We start from the raw sequence: 7685 nt of genomic DNA on the forward strand, positions 1-7685 counted from the left end.
AGATCTCACTATTTTCCCATTCAATAATCTCAGCCACCTAAAATATGTCCAGTGTATATTTTCTGTTCTTTCTAGATATATCGTCATTTCAAATGCTCATTTCAGCCACGATCATTTATTCCAGAAGCACTTGTTAGGACATTATACTTATTTCCTTTAAGTATAAGGTCCTGTGTTGACTACTGAGAATGAAAAACTGAACAAGACAGAAAGTCCCACCTTGAAGAGCTTCCAAGTGTAGTGAGTCTCCTGGCATCAGGTATGGCTGGTATCATGGAAACACTCGGCTGACTGTCCAGGAGATGCTGGTTAAGAGGCGGAAGGTGATGGCGTGAAATCAAGTTCAGGTGCAGGGGACACTCCTGAGGGCATTCCTGCCCTGTCCCCGTGGCCTGAGCGGCCTTCTCAGTTGCACAGGTAGGTTTTCTCTGCTCTGCACTCCCTCTGTCCCAAGGTACCCTTTAGCAAAGTGTAAATTTGTAAGAGTGGTTAGCCCTGGACTTTATCTCAAGTCTGTAATAAGGGCACCTACACTAAGACTGAAACTGGAACTTGCTATTGGTGATCAAACCATCAGTGTTAGTAAGTCACTTAAGTTACATTTATGGACTGGAGACAGAAATGGAAGAAAATCAGAGTACAAATAATAAATGGTTACCAGGTCCCTAGACCTGAAAGGGCGAATACATTCATGCAGTAGGTGTCCAGGATACTCATGTGGTCCTCCTTCATGCTTAGGAACATGGACGCTCACCTTCACTACACAAACCAGAGCCTGCGTGCCTTTCGTGGTCCTTCATATTTGCAGTGTGTGGGTTGGAGTTGCTTTCTTAGCCATGACAGTGACTGAAGGGAATATCAGAGTCTGTTAATGAATGATGCTTAGAGATTTCATTTTCAAAATATATTTTTAAATTACCTAATTATATGATATTGTATTGGAAAGTTCTTAGATTAGGTTTCACTTTAGAAATGTGATTTGGCCCTAAGAGTGATAGGAAAGAAATGTGTTCCTAACTATTCTCAGATAATTAAAATTTATGCTGTTCTTTATGCTTGTTGAATTAAACGTAAAGGGAAGACATCTTATTGTTTAATAATTAAAATAATTTGAATTAGATTTTAAATTGGCCTCAGGAAGATCACCTTGGTTCATTTACTGATAATACATTCCAAAACTGATGATTCTAACTACTTACCTTTGAAGGAAAAAATTTGGCTTTTTTCCTTCATTTCTTCTCTCCCTCCTTGAGAGTAATGTGGTGTGGTGGAAGAAAGATTTGCTGAGTGTTTGGAAGCTTATGTTTTAGCTTGACCTCCAATATTTCCTCATAGTAAATCTCTAAAGCCCTTTGAATTCTTTGAATTCAATTTCCTCAGTGGCAAAATGGAGCTAGTAATGCAACCTCATGCAAACAACAGAGACTCAAATGAGAGAACTGATATGAAGACATTAATACAGCTGCAAAACATTATATAAATGCAAGGTATTATAATTACTAGTTCCGGTTCAATACAAGGCACTCCATGCATGTGGAAAATAACTACCTATGGCCAAAAGGCGCATCATGAGTGTCTCCTCCTGACACGGCTCCCCAGGTCTTCCATCATCCCATTTCATTCCTAGAGGAAACCACTGTTCCTGGTGAGTGCTAAGGACCTTCTGGAAATACCGACACAGCAAGAGGTTTTGCTAAGTATGTTTAATAGACATAGGGCCCACTTCCCAGGAGAATACCTTTTAATTTTAGTAGGACACAGTTTTCTCAAGATTTGCTCAAGATTTAAGGAATCGTAATTGCTCAAGATTTGAGGAATACCACTTAGGAATATTTTTGGTTAAAATAGAAAAGAGTAGGATGTGTATGCTGTTAGCTTGCTGAACCAGCCATTTCTTAGATGTGGGGTGAAATTCATGGAGTACCACCGAAGGGGTGGAAATAACACAAGGAGCATGAGGTATCAGCCACATAGCTGCCTTCACTCCCCAAAAGGTAGCATTTCTTTTCAAAGCTGTTGCTCCCCTTTCTCGTTTGTAGATCACTGGGTGACAGCTCTGAAAGAAACGAATAGCAGGTGAGATGACATGCGTTCATGGGATTTAGGTTACAGTTTGGCTGTAACATATTGCTGTGTCTCTTTTTCCAGACATGCCTTCATTTCGTAGGCTCAACACCTCTTTTCAACATAATGATTAGATTCAAGGCCTGCATTTCAGTCAAGACGTAGTCACGAGTCACTGTGTTCTTATTATCACAGCTGAGGCTTCAAGCCCACATCAGCTCTTCCAGAAGATCAAGGGAGTCAGGCCACCAAGGAGCAGAGGAGAGGATGTCCCTCAAGAATGAGACAGGAAATGCAGAGGAAATGGGACACCACCTGTCCTGGAAGACAAGGCCAGTCACGGTCTCCTAGCGCTCATTCTAGGCAATCCACCCACCCATGAGGGGAAATGTGGGGAAGAAGGAAGCTTCCCTGCCTGAGACACCTATGGAAGCCAAGAGCTCCCGGGTCATGATACCTGCCCAATTAAGCAGAAAAAGGTTTGGAGAGAGAAACGATCATGACACGGACCTCCAGGAAGTGTCTCCCTGACAGACTGGGAAGTCATCTTTGTTGAAGGCATTAGGCAAGAGCAAGAGGCATCCAGGCCCCTGAGAAACAGGGGAGGCAGAGCCAGAGGGAGGAGAGAGCAGAGGCCAGAGACCAGGCAGGATACAGCACCGTGCCACCGCCACGGGCGTAAGGGGTGGGGTTCCAAAAGGGTGGCTTGTCCAGAGAGGCCAGCGTTCCAGTGATAGGGATTGTTGCCATCTCCCATTCCCGGCTTCCTCTAGCTGACTGTATCATGGAGTGGCTTCATTTCTCAGAGAAGAGCCGTGAAAATATACAAGCGTCTTCTCTGGCGTGGATCCGCTGCTCTCCTGTGGGACAAAGAGTTCCTCTGGGGCTCTTGTCCTCGGCTGCAGTGTGTTCATCATGATACTAGAAAAGAGGCCGCTCAGGATGGGGACGAGATTTCAGTTGCTCCGGGAGCAACGCATCTCCTCACGTGGGACAGGCTTTCACACACCCAAAGCGGATCCGCCGCGGAGAGAACGACTGACAGCCGTCCTCATGACCCAGGCAGAGACGCAGAAAGAGGCTCACCAAAGACAGGCCGCCATGCGACAAACCGCTTTGTGGTGCACAGGGCACATTCAGCCAAAGACACACAAGCACACGGGCATACACACACAAATCCATAGAGAGAGGGAAAGAAACAAACAGAGACTGAGAAACAGAGAGAGAAGAGAGCATAGGAGACACACACACAGACACACACACACACAAACACACACACACACAGACACACACACACCACAGAGTCATACAGCAGAGGCATTGAAACACACACCCCCAGGCAACCCCTCAGGCGGCAGGGTTCTGCTCTGGAGGAGAACGACCCTCGGGTGAGAGAGAAGCCCAGGGGCACGCAGGCCGACCCCTCCTCGAGATCACGGACGGCGGCACGACTTTTGGGGAGACTCACCCCAACCATCACCGTCCGTGAAGGCCTGAGGCTGGGATCCCGTGCTGCTTCCCCCGTCTCCGCCTGGGGTTTCATCATCATGGTTGGCCCACTGTGACTCCTGGTATCCGGAGACGTTCCCTTCGACCCCGAGGAGAGATGAGGCCTTAGCCTCAGAGCCTGGACACCCAAGCACTGCCACGGAGGGCTCCTGCTCTGCCAAGCCTCGGGGACTGGTTCCTAAGACAACCGTGGGAACCACTGTGACGGGAGAAACCTCTCGCTCCTCGCGCATGCGCATCGGCTGAGCCAACTCGCGCTCCACTCCTGCCAGATAGGCTGCGTCCCCTTTAAATATTGCCACCGCCGCGCGGCGGCCGCGATGCTCCTGCTGCCGCCGGGGCGGCGGCTGGATCCTGGGTCCTGTTTGGGGCGGCGTGGTAGGGTGGGCCGCCGGTGTCCCTTCCTGTCCCAGGCCCAAACCCCCAGGGGTCCTGTCCTCAGGACCTGCTTGAACCGACTTCCACTGAGGGAGGGGGAGCTTCAGGACGCCTGCTGTGTTCTCCGAACTCCCGTTGAGATCCGATTTTGGTCCCCTCCGAGTGAGATAGGATGGGCTGACCACATCTGGTGAGGCCAGCAGGGCCTTGCTGCAGCACAGAATGATCCCATAGGTCTCAAGGCCCACTGTGAGCTGCAAATTCACTGATCCATCAGCCCTCTGCCTCCCTCCTCCTTTGAAAGAGCAGTGGCCTGCCCCGCTTGTAAAAGCCCCGGGGGTTCCGGAAAGCCGAACACGCTTCACAGGACACCTGCAAAGAGGAACAGAGGCGAAACTGAGGGGGAGACCATGTGACCAAGCGTGGCACTGGCGAATCCCACAGCAGTTGGTGTAAATGTGTGCCATCGGAGGCATAAGGGGCGAGGCGAAACAAAGGGTGGGGTCCAGGCATGTGCCGGTGGAAGGGGGAAACAGGTGACTTTTCCATCAATGAAAAGGAAAATCAAAGAACACCTGGGACCCGACCGGTGGGGGGGCCGCCTGTACCTGACCCAAGCCACGTTTTCAAATGCCTACCAGAGGAGCAAAGAGGTTTCTGCAAAATTCGCAACATCCCAAATCCTCCACCGACCTGGTAGCCCTGACGCAATTTTGGCTGGCACAAACCCACAGAGAGTGGGAAAGAAACACACAGAGACTGAGAGACAGAGAGAGAAGAGAGAATGGGAGACACACACACAGACACACACACACACACACACAGAGTCATACAGCAGAGGCATTGAAACACCCCCAGGCAACCCCTGAGTCTGTGGGGTTCTGCTCTGGAGGAGAACGACCACCGGGTGAGAGAGCAGCCCAGGGGCACGCAGGCCAACCCGTCCTCGACATCACGGACGGCGGCACGACTTTTGGGGAGACTCAACCCAACCAACACCCTCCGTGCAGGCCTGAGGCTGGGATCCCGTGCTGCTTCCCCCTTCTTCGCGTGGGGTTTCACCATCATGGTGGGCCCTTTGCGACTCCTGGCATCTGCAGACATTACCTTCGACCTCGTGGAGAAGTGAGGCCGGAGCCTCAGAGCCCCGACACCCAAGCACTGCCACGGAGGGCTCCTGCTCTGCCAAACCTTGGGGACTGGTTTCTAAAACAACCGTGGGAACCACTGTGACGGGAGAAACCGCTCGCTCCTCGCGCATGCGCATTGGCTGAGCCGATTCGCGCTCCACTCCTGACAGATAGGCTGCGTCCCCTTTAAATATCCACACCGCCGCGCGGCTGCCGCGATGCTCCTGCTACCGCCGCGTCGGCGGTTGGATCTTGCGTCCTGTTTGGGGCAGCGTGGGAGAGGGGGCCGCGGGTGTCTCCTCCTGTCCCAGGCCCAAACCCCCAGGGGTCCTGTCCTCAGGACCTGCTTCAGCCGACTTCCACCGAAGGAGGGGGAGCTTCAGGACGCCTGCTGTGTTCTCGGGACTCCCGTTGAGATCCGCTTTTGGCCCTCTCCGAGTGAGATAGGATGGGCTCACCACATCTGGTCAGGCCGGCAGGGCCTCGCTGCAGCACAGAATGATCCCATATGTCTCAAGGCCTAGTGTCAGCTGCAAATTCACTCATCCATCAGCCCTCTGCCTCCCTACTCCTTTGAAAGAGCAGTGGCCTGCACGGCTTGTAAAAGCCCTGGGGTTCCGGAAAGCCGACCGCGCTTTACAGGACACCTGCAATGAGGAACAGAGGCGAATCCGAGGGGGAGACCATGTGACCACGCGTGGCACTGGCCAATCCCACAGCGGTTGGTGTTAATGTGTGTCCCCGGAGGCATACGGGGCGACGGCGAAACAAAGGGTGGTGTCCCGGTATGTGCCGGTGGAAGGGGGAAAATGGTGACCTTTCCCTCAATGCCGAGGAAAATCAAAGAGCACCTGGGACCCGGGGGTTGGCGGGGCCGCCTGTGCCTCACCCAAGCCACGTTTTCAAATGCCTACCAGAGGAGCAGAGAGGTTTCTGCAAAATTCGCAACACCCCCAATCCTGCACCGACCTGGTAGCCCTGACGCAACTTCGGCTGGCACAAACCCACAGAGAGTGGGAAAGAAACACACAGACTGAGAGACAGAGAGAGAAGAGAAAATGGGAGACAAACACACACACACACACACACAGAGTCATACAGCAGAGGCATTGAAACGCACACCCCCAGGCAACCCCTGAGGCTGCGGTGTCCTGCTCTGGAGGAGAACGACCCTCGGGTGAGACAGCAGCCCAGGGGCACACATGCCGACCCGTCCTCGAGATCACGGATGGCGGCACGACTTTTGGGGAGACTCACCCCAACCAACACCGTCCGTGAAGGCCTGAGGCTGGGATCCCATGCTGCTTCCCCCGTCTCCGCCTGGGGTTTCATCATCATGGTCGGCCCATTGCGACTCCTGGCATCCGGAGACGTTCCCTTCGACCCGGGGAGAGGTGAGGCCTTAGCCTCAGAGCCTGGACACCCAAGCAATGCCACGGAGGGCTCCTGCTCTGCCAAGCCTCGTGGTCTGATTTCTAAGACAACCGTGGGAACCACTGTGACGGGAGAAACCGCTCACGCCTCGCGCATGCGCATAGGCTGAGCCGACTCGCGCTCCACTCCTGACAGATAGGCTGCGTCCCCTTTTAATATCGCCACCGCCGCGCGGCTGCTGTGATGCTCCTGCTGCCCCCGCAGCGGCGGCTGAATCCTGGGTCCTGTTTGGGGTGGCGTGGGAGAGCGTGCCGCCGGTGTCTCGTCCTGTTCCAGGCCCAAACCCCCAGGGGTCCTGTCCTCAGGACCTGCTTGAGCGGACTTCCACCGAGGGAGGGGGAGCTTCAGGACGCCCGCTCTGTTCTCCGGACTCCTGTGGAGATCCGATTTTGGCCCCCTCCGAGTGATATAAGATGGGCTCACCACGTCTGGTCAGGCCGGCAGGGCCTCGCTGCAGCACTGAATGATCCCATAGGTCTCAAGGCCGAGTGTCAGCTCCTAGTTCACTCATCCATCAGCCCTCTGCCTCCCTCCTCCTTTGAAAGAGCAGTGGCCTGCACGGCTTGTAAAAGCCCTGGGGTTCCGGAAAACCGACCGCTCTTTACAGGACACCTGCAAAGAGGAACAGAGGCACATCCGAGGTGCAGACCTTGTGACCACGCGTGGTACTGGCCAATCCCACAGCAGCTGGTGTTAGTGTGTGTCACCGGAGGCATTCGGGGCGACGGCGAAAGAAAGGGTGGTGTCCAGGTATGTGCCGGTGGAAGGGGGAAACAGGTGACCTTTCCATGAATGCCAAGGAAAATCAAAGAACACCAGCGACCCGGTGGGTGTGGGGTCCGCCTGTGCCTGACCCAAGCCACGTTTTCCAATGCCTACCAGAGGAACAAAGAGGTTTCTGCAATATTCGCAACACCCCCAATCGTGCACCGACCTGGTAGCCCTGACTCAACTTCGGCTGCACCCAGCCCCAGCCCCAGCCCCAGCCCCAGCCCCCAGCCTTAGCCCAGTCCCTTTGGTTCCCTTTCATTCGTTTCGACCAGAAGTTCAAGGGAGTCAGTCCACCCAGGATCAGAGGAGAGGATGTCCCTCAAAAATGAGACAGGAAATGCAGAAGAAATGCGACACCACCTGTCCTGGATGACAAGGCCAGTCACGGTCGCCTAGCGC

At 53.5% G+C, this 7685-nt stretch overlaps 1 long non-coding RNA gene across 1 annotated transcript; it reads right to left on the reverse strand.

Moving 5' to 3' along the window:
• Nucleotides 1-776: 776 nt before the first annotated feature.
• On the reverse strand, nucleotides 777-3725 carry LOC115932742 (uncharacterized). The gene is made up of 4 exons (XR_004068920.3): nucleotides 3533-3725; nucleotides 2720-2924; nucleotides 1549-1642; nucleotides 777-846 (listed from the first exon to the last, which is right to left on the reverse strand). It is a non-coding gene; the product is annotated as an uncharacterized lncRNA (long non-coding RNA).
• Between the last annotated feature and the right edge of the window lie 3960 nt (nucleotides 3726-7685).

Source organism: Gorilla gorilla, chromosome 12, assembly GCF_029281585.2.
Source record: "Gorilla gorilla gorilla isolate KB3781 chromosome 12, NHGRI_mGorGor1-v2.1_pri, whole genome shotgun sequence".
Classification (NCBI taxonomy): Eukaryota; Metazoa; Chordata; class Mammalia; order Primates; family Hominidae; genus Gorilla; species Gorilla gorilla.